The sequence below is a fragment of the Saccostrea echinata genome, unplaced genomic scaffold (genome assembly GCF_033153115.1).
Source record: "Saccostrea echinata isolate AGI-Se365-2 ecotype Australia unplaced genomic scaffold, CSIRO_AGI_Sech_v1 ptg000053l, whole genome shotgun sequence".
Classification (NCBI taxonomy): domain Eukaryota; kingdom Metazoa; phylum Mollusca; class Bivalvia; order Ostreida; family Ostreidae; genus Saccostrea; species Saccostrea echinata.
Window position 1 is genome coordinate 1246595 of NW_026889802.1, and position 15174 is coordinate 1261768.

Sequence of the window (15174 nt, forward strand, 5' to 3'; positions counted from 1 at the left end):
TGTGTATAAGATATTGTATATGTTTTGTGTAAAAGATATTTTATATGTTAAGTGTATAAAATATTGTATAATTATGTTTTTGTGTATAATACATTGTATATGCATGGTTTGTGTATAAGATTTGTGTATAAGATATCTTTTATGTTTCGTATATAAGTTGCTGTTTTAGGGATTTATGGGGTTGAAAAGAGTTTCTAAATATTATCCTACCACCAAATTTTAGATTAAATGAATGAAATTGCAAAATGTATTCGGATCCAAATTGAAACTAGAAGTGCCGTACTACACTGAAACTCAACTGGTTTGTACTTTTAATAAAGCAAGTTTGAACGTGTAGATATGGCAAAATCAATAAATAGATTTATGATCCTTGGTTTAATCTACTACCAAGTTTTATTGAAATCTTACCAAGTATTGTAGAAGGAGTGTCGTTTTGAGAAAAACATGCAACATCGTTCGTCAAATTAAAAACATTAAATTATACGGTATTGTGTTTTGTAGTATAGTCGGATTGAATACCGTTTTTTTATGAAAGCGTACCAAAGTTGTAAGATTTTTTCCTTAATTTTATTTGAAGTAACCGTAGCTTTACCTGATTACTGTTTGCTTTACAATGTTTGTTTTTAATAACAATGTAAACGTGCTGTTCATATGAAACATGTTTTATTGAAATCGGAATAAAACTGTAGGGGGAGAAGTGTTTCAAAAATATTCACAGAAATTTGTAGTTCTTTACATAACGACACTTTTTGTTGAAATTAAAACCTGATTAACAAAATTAATTACATATATATATATATATATATATATATATATATATATATATATATATATATATATATATATATATATATATATATATATATACATATATACATATATATAATTAAATTATATATATATAATTAACAAATATATTGTAAAAGATAACGAACAGTGATATCAATCTAATTAATCCAGTAAATAAAACGAATCGTGAACGGAGCAAAAACACGGACCCCTTGAAACATGGAACCACCAAAGGTGGGGTCAGATGCCTAGGAGGGTTAAACAACCCCTGTCGACCGGCCATGACCGCCTTCAGCCCTATATATCGATCAGGTAGACGGAGTATTCTGAAGTCAAATTTAGTTTAAAAGAAATGACCTAACAATGACCTAAGTAAAGGAGAAAGGCCTCAAACTGTCCATTCTGTGAGAGAAAGAACTAATCGAGGGCCGTTTGTTCAGAAAATTAAATAAAGTTTCCTTTGTTCAGTAAATTAAATTAAAAAATTAACAAAACTGGTATTAAATATTAGGAGTTGATTTTGTTAGGTAGAACCATACAATGGCAAGTACATTGTTTACAGAATGGACAGTCACGGGTAAGCTAGGGGTGCACAGCAATTTGTTGAATAACCATTGTGTTTCCAGATGCAAAATAACAAAAGGTCTTTGTCTATAAAATGGACAGTTACAGGTGGATTTTGGGGGATTCCAGTATTTATACAAGTATGCAATGCTTCAAAATCAGTTTATAGTTTGCGTTGTAAAGGTATCACACCGGTAATTGTTTTCGCTATGTAATTCTATATAGAATAAAAAATCATTAAAAATCAGGTATTCGAATTCATGAAAAAATATTTAGCAGGAAGTGTTAAACGTTACCAGTCACATCAGCTGACACCAAAAAATAGGGTACCTACACGGCATTTTCTGATTTTTTCCATCCGCAAACAGGAATACCCTCAAAACCACGTGTATTCAATGTGTTTATAAACATCCTGTGTGCACCCCAGGAAGTGGCCTCCTATGCCCAGAAAGAAATAGTTCCTGTCAAAAACCTTTAATATTTTACAAAGTACATAAAATATCCTAAGCACAGATACCAAAAATGTAAAAATAAAATAAGAGAAATTAAAAAAATTTTCACAATAAAAAAAATATTTCTTTATTATGTATGGAACTACAATTGACAAAGTTCATTTTGATTGGTCAATTACCGGTGTGATACCTTAAAGGCATACACGTTTTTCTCCGATGGAGAGAGTATACGACAGAATCAAAAGCTAATGGACCAAAAGATGCACAAAATCAGTGATATTTGGACCTGGGAACAGAGAATAGTAAGAGTGAAAGACAATATTAGGCAACTTTTGACAAAAAAATGAACTTCGACGACAAAATATTAATGATCAAATTCGAACCAAATCTGGAAATGTTTTATTTAAATTCAATTTTTGAAGATATATTGACTGCAGCAGTGTCATAGTGTTCGGAGTATTGGATTAGCCATATGCCGAACTTCGACCTGTAAAGGTATTTCAAATCGAATCTGAAAATGTTTCAATTTTAATTATTTCCCACAGAAATATTCACTGCAGCAGTGTAGTGTTCATGTTGCAATCTGTGTTCTGGGTGGTTGATTTAATAAATTATTAGCCGTACTTCAATCTTAAAATGGATTCTCCTCGAAGGAATAATATTTCCGAAATTTAAATCAAATGTGAAATTGTGTCATTTGAATGCAAGCTTTGAATTTAATTAATAAGTGAAAATTGAGTTTTGAGTATTGTAGTTATGTGCATCATTCATGGATTTAAAGGTGTAAAATCGAGCGGATCCTGTGCAGACATTGTGTTCTGGATAAACTTAGATCTCCACGTACTTTGTTGTTATTTACCTGTAAATTAAAGCGTATTTAATATATTTGCTTTTGTTTCTCTCGTGGGCACATTCCAAAGTTTACCTGTAACTCTCCATTCTGTTTGTTTTTACTGTCCATTCTTTTAAAAAAAACTGTCCATTCTTTAAAAAAATGGACAGTTTTCCAACACTTACAGGTTTGTTTGATTGTTTGTTTATTGTTTAAGTAGCTCTCGAAAATTTTACACTCATATGGAGACGCCACCGCTTGCCGGTGGAGAGCTGCAAATTTTGACCTATACTCGGCACTTAGGGCCATTGAGCAGTGGTGGATCTTTTTCGTGCCGGCACCTATTGCGACACAGGACCTCGGTTTATACGGTCTCATCCGAAGGACCGGTCTCCACGTCCCACAGTGGGATTCGAACCCGCGAAGTAAGGATCAACGCTCTAACCACTGCATCAAGCGGGCGACGACACTTACAGGTAACATAAATTGTTTGAGGAGTTAGCTCAACAGTAGTTACTGTAGTCACAGTAGTTAATATTTTGGTGAGGAGTAAGTATAGGGGCTTGGTTGAACATTAACTGGACATTTACTGGACCCTGCACCATATCTTTGTTTGTAAGGATTTTTATGAAATTTTGGAATCCAGTATTAATAAGGTAAATTAAACTCACAACCATGGACTGGAAAAGTAAACGTTTTTAAAACTTAAAGGTGATTTTGAAGAATTTCTTAATTTGAGAGAGAACTGTGAGTGAAGATTGGTTTACGAGATGTGGAATTAAATACTTCTAAGTGCAGTTTTAAAAATAAGCCTTACAAACAAAGACTTTATTGTTACAAGCTTTTTCAACCAAAGCCAATTTTTCGTGTAGTCTTTCTAATTATTTTATCACTTCGGTTCTACTGAAAATGGAAGAATAGATAGAACGTATTTTGCCTTTCTTATGCGATTCTTTAATAAATATCTAAAACGTTTAAATCATTCCGACAGAGTGTCGAGGTATTCCTTTTATATTTAGCCCATCGTCTAGCATACCTCTCGACTGAATTGTTCTGTCGCTATTTACAAGATCTGAGCTCTACAAATGAAAACAACACTATTTGTGGAATTAAGAAGTCAAATTCAGAATTATGCCCTTTTGTGTAGTCCATTTGTGTACCAAATATTACTAAAATTGGACAAAAACTAAGAGGAGGGGCGTTTTATAAGAATTTCACAAATTTTTCAGCAATCCTGGAAATATCTTTCGTGGATTTCGAAATTTATGTATTTCAGTGAAGACTACTTGTGTATAAAATCCGATAAATAAGAGAATGAAGTTTCTAAGTATAGCTATAGTCTGCTTATAAATAAAGTTTTACTGAATTCGGAATAAATCTGAAGTAAGGCAGACCTGCCTACCCTTCCGCTTTTAGCGTGAAATATATGGAGATAACGAACAGTATTCAGGCTCAAAAGTCCATCAAACAATGCAAAATAGGAGCAGAGCAAACACGGACCTCCAAGGACATCAGAGGTGGGATCAGGTGCCATGGAGGAGTGAGCATCCCCTGCCGACCGGTCACACCCGCCGTGTGCTCCTTGTCATGATCGGGAAATAACGGAAAAATCCGTCGATAATTCAGTGTGTAAATAATGGCCTAACAATTAGTATGAAAAACGTAAGTCAGCATTTGACTCAATGATAAATTGTATTTGCTGACAAGGTCATTGTATCGACCATAGAACTTATGAAATGATGACTTTAAACGAGACAGCTGATATTCTTGTTTCATCAACTTGTTTGTCAATAATTTACCTCGTTTTAGAAATTGTTTAAACGTAGAGCATGCTCTTGCGTTTCGAATCAACTGAGAGATATAAACCCCGTATGCAGATGATGAAGGTATATTGCTGCATAAGTAAGGGAAGTTGACAATTGAAAAGTTAAAGTCATCACGTTTATCATAAAGCTTGGTTGGTAGATTACCATTAACGTCTTTTTCAAGTAAAATATACAAATATGAAACAGATGTGTCAGACTCTGTGGTATCTTTTATCTCAAGCTCACCAGGATATATCGTATCGACATAAGAATGGAAATAGTCATTGTTAATTGACAATACGTCGTCGATATATCTAAATGTCGAGTTGAAGGCCAGAGCAAGTGTTTTCTTCTTTTCACGTACAAGATTTTGGACAAATTCTGCTTCATATGAATACAAAAAAGGTCTGCTAACAACGGGGCGCAATTGGTACCCATGGGAATTCCAATAAATTGTTGGAAGACCTTGTCTCCAAAAACCACATAGATATTGTCAATCAGAAACTCAAGCCTCTTTTTAATGTCAACTTCAGAGTACTTGTGTGTACAATCAGAATGTTTTTTAACAAAATAATTTTGCAAATGACCAATGACAAGGTAAGTAAATTTACGAGTTCCATTTTTATTGAAAAAACAGCTGTCAATGATATCGAAAAGCCTGGACTTTAATTTATCGTGGGGAATGGTTGTGTATAAAGTTGAAAAGTCGTAAGTTTTTAAGCTTTTGATTTTGGTAAAATCTTGTATTTTCAAATTTTCCAAAAGTTCCTTGGAATTTTTTTGTATCCACATCTGATTTACACCACTTCTCGAATATATTGTTGCACAGTACTCTTGAAGTTTCTCCTTCACTACTGTTAATATCTAAGTGAGGAGTAAAGAAAGAGGCTTGGTTGAACATTTACTGGAACCCGCTAGGTTTCTTTGTTTGTAAGGATTTTTATGAAGTTTCGGAATCCGATATAAATATGGTAATTCAACTTCATTTTGGTTGTTTGGAATATTAAAAATATTCAAAACTGACGTATGATTTTGAAAAATTTCTTCTTTAGAAAGGGAACTATGAGTATAAGTTGGATTACCACTTGTAGAATTAAATCCAAGTTCCTCTAAAATACATTTAATATAATGAGCCTTCCCGCTTTTTATCACTGAATTACGCTATTACGCCTTAAAAATCAATTTTACGATTTTTTAATGTGATGCTTAAAAATTGTTAATGTTTAGAGGTTTTTCATCAAGGACTTACTTCTGAGTCTAAGTAGGACCTACTGAATGTGCATAGAAAAGATTTGTAAAATGCTCTAAATATATATCAAGGGAGCTATAGTTCTTCAAGAACACAATAAAAAAATCCATAACTAAGGGAGCTTCCTAACAAAACATGCAGCGCATCCAGAAAATGTGGAAGAAGAGTAGGATGTATATACATTAAATACTTAACGATTAAGGACATACGCAACGTAGTTTGAACTTAATTGTCTTTTTCCCTGGAGTTGAAGAGTTCCAATACTTAAAGGAACTGTTTGCTACATTTTAATGTCTATATATGCTGTTGTACACTTCTTCTAAAACAAGTTTGGATAAATCAAACATCTAGAATATATGTTTAGTAATTTTTGTATATTTTTCTTTGAATTATACAAGAATTTTCATCAATTGATATCTTTTCAAAACACCTGGTAATGCCTGCTGAATTTTTGTCTAAGAACATCTGATGGCACTATAATCTTACATTAAGAATATCTTGAAAAATTATCAGCAGGTAAGGTACGTTGCGTATGTCCTTAAAATAATATGTGCTATCAATACCACCGAAATATTGAATTAGTTGTGATATGCAAGATATTGACCAATACGTCATTATATTCAAGAGACATGTTGAAATGTTAAAATTCGGATGTCTTGCAGAACAAAGAATTCAAGTCAAGTATTTATATGATATGCAACTCAGAGTCGGATGTAAATTATGAAATATGGATTACGAAAGTAATCAAGCTCAAAAGTCCATTGAAACAATTCAAATCAGGAGCAGAGCAAACACGAACCTCTAAAAAAACATCAAAGGTGGGATCAGGTGCCATGGAGGAGTAAGCATCCCCGTTGAACGGTCATACCCGCGGTCTGCTCGTTGTCGTGATAGCGCAAACGGAAAAAAATCGTAGACAATTCAGTGTTGAAATAATGGCCTAACAATTGGTATGAAAAACGCCAATAAACATTCGACTTAATGATAAATTGTTTTTGCTGACAAGGTCATTGTATCGACCATAGAACTTGTGAAATGATGACTTTAAACGAGATGTTGATATCTTTGTTTCATCAATTTGTTTGTCAATAGCTCGCGTTTTAGAATTATTCCTACGTGGAGCATTCTCTTGCGTAGCGAATAAACTGGGAGATATAAACCCCATATGCAGGTGACAAGGTACATTGCTACATATGTAAGGGAAGTTAACGATAGAAAATGAATTCATCACGTTTATCATAAAGTTTTGTTGTTAGGTTTTTTGCTAGTGAAATTATATAGAATCAAAGCGAGAGATCAAGATATGAAAACGCAAGGAATTACAACTTTGTTTCTGAAATTCCACCAAATTGAAAAATTAGATACATCTCTACAATAAAAGGGTAGGCAGGTCGGAGTAAGGTTTTGAAAGAATTTCACAGAAATATTTATTTTTACTAACTATGGCAACGTCATCATAGTCGAAATCAAAATCCGAGACAATAGTCATGTTTCTAAGAGTAGTCTAGTTTTATTGAAATTCGGCAAAATCTGTAGAGAGAGTAGTGTTGTTAATGATTTTCGATTTTTATAATCGTGAAAACACCAGTCGTCGATATCAAACTTGGTGAATTCTACTTTACCAATTTTTATTGAAATCAACAGTGAAGGAGAAGCGTTTTAAAAATGTTACAATTTGACAAACGTACAAAAGGTACTTTGTCATCACATTAGATCTTCAGTGGTCTTTAACCGAAGACCAGTAAAGCTAGAAATTGACTGAAACAGCGAAATGCAGACAGATGGAAGGATACCTTTCCCATGTACAAGTTCAAATAGTCTCTGATCAATAAAGCTGATTATCTAAATTTCTGCATGAATTTAATGATAATCATTTCACCACTGCGAATGTTATAGTAATTTAAAATTAAAACACGTGATCTCTCCTGATCCAAACAAAGGTTTTATTATAACCAGAACCAAAAGAAATCTGGCAGTAAGCAGAATATTGCTTTATTTCTTTTAACTTCAAAAAAATTGCGTCTACTACGGTGACGTATAAACTATGTATGTTTGTAAGAAAAGAAAAGTTTCTATACTGCAGAAAAATATAACTGGAAACATGACTTCTGATTGAATATGTTAGAGAGAGATTGGGGTACATCTAATCAATTGATTTTATACAGAAATTAAAACTGGAACAGCTTTTCTGTTTATCAGTTGTCACATGCCATTCAAATCAGCAATACTTTCGTGAATTGTCAGTCTTGCAGTAGTCAAACTACAGTTTCGCCAGAGTTACTGAGAACTAGAACTTTTTGGCTGAATACCAACCAGCAAATTCAAAGAATTGTGGTCCCCCGCTTTCGATGTCTTAGTATTGAGATGCCATTATTTATGACATATTGTAACCGTCTTGTTTGTGTGTGTCATGGCTGATGTTGAAAAAAAATGTTATTAATACCATGTCAGGAGTGCAACAGAAAAAAAAATGGAGTGTTGCCAAAAAACATCGATTTTAAAAATCTGAAAGACTATTAAATCAAAAAAGAATTTTCAAAGTGTAAAACAATAACTGGTATACAATTTAAAACTTTAAAATGTTATATAAATCACAAGCAGCATTAATGAGTGTCAAGTATCTGTGCATACCAAATAATGGCAGGAGTGCAACATTTGATGTTTTGTTCTCCAGCATGCAAAAAAAAACTTTTTATCAGTATATGGTTCTCTGATTTTTATTTTGGAAAATAATGACACAAAGAACATTTTACCAAATAGATTTATCAATTACAGGGTATGTCTGTGTTTCTGGTCTATATTTCTATGGTCAGGAGTGCAACACATTTTTTTGAGATTCAAGTTATCTGATGAAAAGACTTCTACTCATGCTAAGAAATATTCATTGATTAGTAATGATCTATTTGAATAATTTAGTACTGAATTATCGACAGTTTTATTATCAAAATCCTTCTTTTTTTCAATTTTATCAATTCAGATGTGTTTTTATCTTTCCTTTGATTTTTTTAAGAATGTGAAAAATAAAATTACTGAAAAAATGTTATAAAGTAAAAGTACCTCGTAATTCCACTTCAACTTCACTGAAACAACAGAACAAGTTCTGATGTAATTTTCGCTTCACAATTCTACTTTAAAGACTCTCATGCTCTTGGTCAGGAGTGCAACAATTACAAGTATGTTAGAATTATTGCTGATCAAATCTGAATAAATATAAAGAAAAAAAATGATGAGTAGAATGTTTGTGGTTGTCCTCAGTTTCTTACAATGTTTGTTCTGTGAAGGAAATATACTCTAAGATTTATTTTATCTTCTAAATATATATTTTAGCTAGTTTTTTTTTTTACATAAATATGGAATAATTCAAGATGTAAAGCCAAGTTTAAATATATACTTTCATGTGTTTTAATTATGAAGCATTGGACAATAAATATTGCACAATTTCGTTACCACTTTATGTTGCCAACACCTTATGAATTTTTGTGTTCTATGGTTTTAACTTTTAATTTTACTGCAGTCAGTACAACAAAACTGTTTCATAATTATCAATGATCTTCATCTACATATATCTTTACTAAAAAATAACCTGCAAAAAAAATGTTGGATACTATTTGATATTCAAAACATTATGTCTATCAACTAATTACAGACATTTTACAGTCAATAAGAGAATAGTTTTCATCACTTAACACACATTTTTAAATACAATGTACTAAGGTATATATGTTACACATTGCAAATAATCATGTTTTGAAGTCTTGAAAATATGAAAAACTTGCCGTAAATGATGAAAAATATCGAAACGACAAACTGATTTACAAACTAAAAGTAGGTTATTGTGTGTTAACAATTTCAAAAACAATGTTAACTAAAATCGGATATCCGATGTCAGGAGTGCAACACAATAATGTAACATAGGGTCACTTCAAAATCTAGTATTTATTTGTAAGAAAACTTGTATGTCAAAATTCTCTTTTGGCTTTAATTTAAAGAACTTCAAGATCAAGGTCATGAATTCAAATATCATAATACAATCCGAAAGATCTTGTCATAAGTAATGCACATGTGAAAAAAAATATGAAAAGTTCTGTCTCTTATGGAGCATATAGGTTATGGTCAAGGTTAAAATTTTATTTTTTTTAAAGTAGGTCAAACTTCTGGGTCAAGGTCATGAATTCAAAAATGATAAACTTTTCTGAAGGGTGTTGTCATTGGTAATGTACATATAAAAATATGAAAGCCCTATCTTCTCTCCTTCAAGAGTTGATACAAATTATAAAATTATTTGAAAAAAGACTTTGGGTTAAACTTTAAGGTCAGGGTCACGAAAACCAATCAAAAACCAGAGTATACAATCGGAAAGGTCTTGAAACAGGTAATGCACATTTCAAATGTAAATGTCATATCTACTGTCAATAAAAAGTTATCAGCAATGTTCAAATTTTTGAAAAATATGTAAAAGTAATAGAACATTTGGAAATGCTAGTCACAGGTAATGCATGTGTCAAATATGGATTCCCTATCTTCGTTCCTTCAAAAGTTAGCAACACTGATAAAATGTTTAAAAATTAGGTCAAACTTAAGGTCAAGGCCAAGGGGTCAAATATCAGCACATACGGAAACATTCTGCCACAGGTAATGCACTTGTCAAATACGTCATTCAAAAGTAATCACCAAAGTTAAAATTTTTGAAATTAGGTCAAACATGAAGGTCAAGGTGTCAAAAAACATAGCATATTTGGAAATGTCTCGTTACAGGTAAATAATCAAATATGAAAGCCCTATCTTTTCTCAATCAAACGTTATAAGCAAAGATTTTTTTTTTTTGAAAAGTAGGTCTTCAAGGTCAAGGATACGGGGGTCAAAAACCATAGTACATTTGGAAAGGTCTTGTCACAGGTTATGTACATTTATAATATGAAAGCCCTATCTTTTCTTATTCAAATTTTATCACCAATTTAAAGAAATGTTAAAATTTGTTAAAAGAAGGTCAAGATCAAGGGGGTAAAAATCAAAGTAAACAATGCATTTGGAAAGGTCACAGGAAATGAACTTGTCAAATATGAAAGCCTTACCTCTCCTTAATCAAAATTACAAGCAAAGATAAAATTTTTGAAGAGTAGGTCAAACTTTAAGGTCAAGGTCACGGGGTAAAAAATCAAAGTATATTTCAAAAGGTCATGTCACATTTAATATACATGTGAATATGAAAGCTCTATATTTTCTCATTCAAGAGCAATGGCCAATTTAAAGTAATGTTAATATTTTTGAAAAGTAGGTCAAACTTCAAGAAGAAGGTCAAGGGGTTAAAAATCAAGGTATATTTGGAAAGGTCTTGTCACAGGTAAAGTACATGTGAAATACGAAAGCCCTATCTCTTCTTAATCACGTGTTATAAGCAAAGATAATTTTTTTAAGAGTATGTCAAACTTTAAGGTCAAGGTCACGGGGTCAAAAATCATTATATATTTGGAAAGGTCTTATCACAGGTAATGTACATGTGAAATATGAAAGTCCTATCTTTTCTTTCAAAAGTTATGACCAAGGTTGAAGATTTGTGATAGACAGGAGGACAGATTGACAGACAAATGAGATTAAATGTCTCCTCCCTTCCGCGAAAGCGGGGGACAAAAAAATAAAAAGTTCCGAACAAATTGATTTCGTACGGGTGTATTTGCAAAAATCCAATCATTATAACTAGGTGTAGCTGTTAGCTTTATAATCGTAGAACAAGTGAAGTCATAGTTTTATTAGGGTTTTTGTGTGAAAAACACAAAACTGCATGATGTTTTTCTTGTCTTTTCAACACGTAGGTATGACAAAATGTGCAGTAAGTGAAGAGACTTAACGTATAACAATTATATGCGTCTTTTCTGTGCTATTCAGACAAGTCCATTCACAACCATACAAGATAAATATTTTTGTCTCCCGCTTTCACTGAAATTGGGGGATATTAATTTGGTTCTGTTCGTCCGTCTTTCTGTCTCTCTGTGTATAAAACTTTCGTTTCCGGGCGATATCTCAAAACACCTTTGAGCTTTTGCAGTGAAATTTTATATCACAATTTTCTAAGGTCTAAAGAAGACCCCTATCGATTTTGAGGTCAAAGGTCAAGGTCATAAATTTATACATTGCAAATAAAAAATAAAATAATAAGGGGTACAAAAATTATGAATTTCATGGCCCCTATCCCCTGGGGCCTGAGGGGTGGGGCCAAAACCACCAAAATAAGTGCTATCTTTAAAAATCTTTTTCATCACTCCTGGACATCAAGCAGTCAAACTGTTTGCATGATTGTAACAAGCATTGAGCCCTCCACCAAAATCATGAAATTCAGGGTCAGGAGTTCTGGAGTAAGGGCGGGGCTCTAATTACCATAACATATGGTGAAAATGTATAAATTGTTTAAAAATCTTATTCTCTCCCCCTGTACATGTAGATGCATGTTTATGATAAGCAGGGGTGCCTCTTCCAAAATTGTGAAATTTGTGGTTTCGGGGTCAGGGGTTCTGGTGAGTGGTCCAGGGAGGGGGGCTCTATTGATTATATTTTGAAAATGCATTATTTCTTTGAAAATCTTCCTCTCTGCTCCTGCATATTAAGCAAACAAACTAAGTGCATAGTTATGATGAGCAAGGGTGTCTTTCCGAAAAGTGTTTTCATGACCCTTTGCTCAGTGGTTCTGGTGTTAGGACGGGGCTCTATTGATTATATAGTGAAAATGCATTAATCATATATTTGAAAATCTTCTCTGTCCCTGCATATTTAGCGGATAAACTAAGTGCATATTTATGGTGAGCAATGGTGTTTCTTCAAAAATTGGAAAATTGTGGCCCAAGGGTCAGGGGTTCTGGTGTTTGGGAGGGAGTCTATTGATTATGTAGTGAAAATTCATTATTCATTTAAATATATTTTTCTCTGCTTCTGGATATTAAATGGACAAAATAAGTTCATATTTATAATGAGCAGACATGCTTCTTCAAAAATTATGAAATTCATAGCCCCTGGGTCAGGGTTTTTAGTCTTAGGCCACGCTCTATTGAATATATATTGTGAAAAAGCATTATTTCTTTGAAAATCTTCTTCTCTGCCCCTTGATATTTAGCAAACATACTTAGTGCGTGGTTATAATAAGCAATGGTCCCTCTTCCCAAATTGTTAATTTCTCGGCCCCTGGGTCTAGGGCCTCTGTTGCTAAGGCGGGGCTCATGATTATATAGTAAAAATACATTAAATCTTTATAATTCTCCTTCTCTGTGCCTCTTCCAAAATTGTGAATTTCGTGGCCCCTGGTAAGGTTCTGGTTTAAGGCGGGCTGTGTTGAATCCATAACGAAAATGCATTATTCTTTGAAAATCTCTCTCTCCTCCTTGGCAAAGCAAGGGTACTTTTACCAGATTTTTTGAAATTCTGAACACCTTGATCAAGTGTTCTGGTGCTGGACAGGCCTCTATTAATTTGTTGTCTACTGAGAGGAGTTACTAGTATTCCCTTTGCTACTCGCCTAATTAATCCCTGTAAATAATGTAATTGAAAGGCTAATTGAATATTAAGAGAATTTTATATCATAAAAAAGTACTTTCATAGTTTTTAATGGTCGGGTAGAGTTGTAAATAATAGATAAATAAAGAGACAAAAATTCCTTATCTTTCTTCAAAGAATAAGAAATGCCAATGTGAGAGGGAATGAAATTAGTTTTCTGATAGTGGTCAAACACTATTGTTTAGTCAGAATAGTGATAGTGACAAATGGGGGCATGCAAGTACAGGAAAGTAAATAGATCTACTATAAGATTTTTACTGAGTATTAGACCAATTATTTGGTTGATCCCTGATCATCCTATTTCTCTTGCTTTTGGGCGACACAGCTTTATATATATATCAGCTTATTTTGTTGTATTTTATGCTTCTATGAATCCTTAACAATGTTGTATTTATTCAGGTGACAGGAAAGGCCCTTGGGCCTCTTATTAATTATAAAATGATTACCACAAAACAATACATAAGGAATTTCATACGTGGAATTAAATGTGATTGGACGAGGTCAACCACAAAAACTCATATCATTCCTGTCAAAAAAGTTCACATTGTTAAAGGAAAGATAACTCTAAATAAGTTTTTCTTATTTAATTTTGGGGGGGGGGGGATATACCTTAATCTATACTTATTTCGATTGATATGAGATCCTGGAACAAAATAACCTTTAACTTTTCATCATCTTTTAAATCCTCAATGGATCAATTTTAAATCAACAGAACAGGCATATAATGTTTGGTGCTTTAACATGAAAATTAAAAGTTGGAATCAGCCTTATTTTTTTCTTCAAGATGAATGAGATGTAAAAATGTATCACTAAATTCCGATTATCTTTTCACGTTTACAAATTGAAAATAAAAAGGCAGAGGAAATGCTACGGACGACAGAATATTTTAATAATGATTAACATTCAGCCGTTGTAAAGTGTTGCATTCTGTACATGCATCTATATTTGAATTATAAGAGTATGGTCTTTACAGTTATTTTAAAGAAGGTTTATTGGAGCAATACATGTACATGTATATTTCTATATAGTGTATCCCAATTTTTCTTTTAACATCGTAAAGTTTCTTATCTCTGATAAAAGGATTATCTGTCGCGAGTCAACAGATGGATGGAGGACTGTCATTTTTACAGGTGTTCTTAAAATTACACCTGTATTGTTCTATACTTCCAACCAAAAGGTCCACAATGCTCACTCATGATCATTATTTGGTGGGTATATAATGGTGATATGCCAAAAGGGATAATCGATGTTCTTAGACCAATACAATTTATCTTTTGATAATTCAATGTCCGAGTAAGAAATGAAATATAAAGATAGTAAATATACGAAGTGGGTGACTGACTAGGTGACAATACAAAGCTACCGTCAGTGCAAGAAATATTTGCTGGACTATCATGGATTAAAATTTTCTGATGTGTCGTTACTCCTCTTTAGTGTTTGATTGAGCAACAATAAAAAAATGACTGCATTGAAGTGCATGTGGAATTTAGGACAATATGAAAGGAGGACTTGGTGACAAAAGATCAATTGAAAAATCAATACCTACCCTAAGGATGTTATCGACTCGGTGGAAATATCTTGATTTGCGTTTGTCATGTTCAAACAAGGAGCTTTTAATTATTTTCATTGTGACATTATGGCTTAATCCTCTTTAAATTAACAATTTTGTCTTATCTTTTCGTTATGAAAATGAGTAATAAAACTGAATGAAAATCAATGCAATTCTGCCCCGCTAACCTCGGGTTTGACTGTGTTGATAACCCGCGTTAATTACTGTTACTAAATGGAAACTTTGTGTCAAATTCCGATCTGATAGCTCGTCCATCCCTATGAGCGATTTTCTGAACTGGAAAGTTGTAATATTTCATATTACCGGGTATTATAATAAAAACTACTTTTAGTAATGTACTAATGTAATATATTCAGATTTCAAAAATTATATTA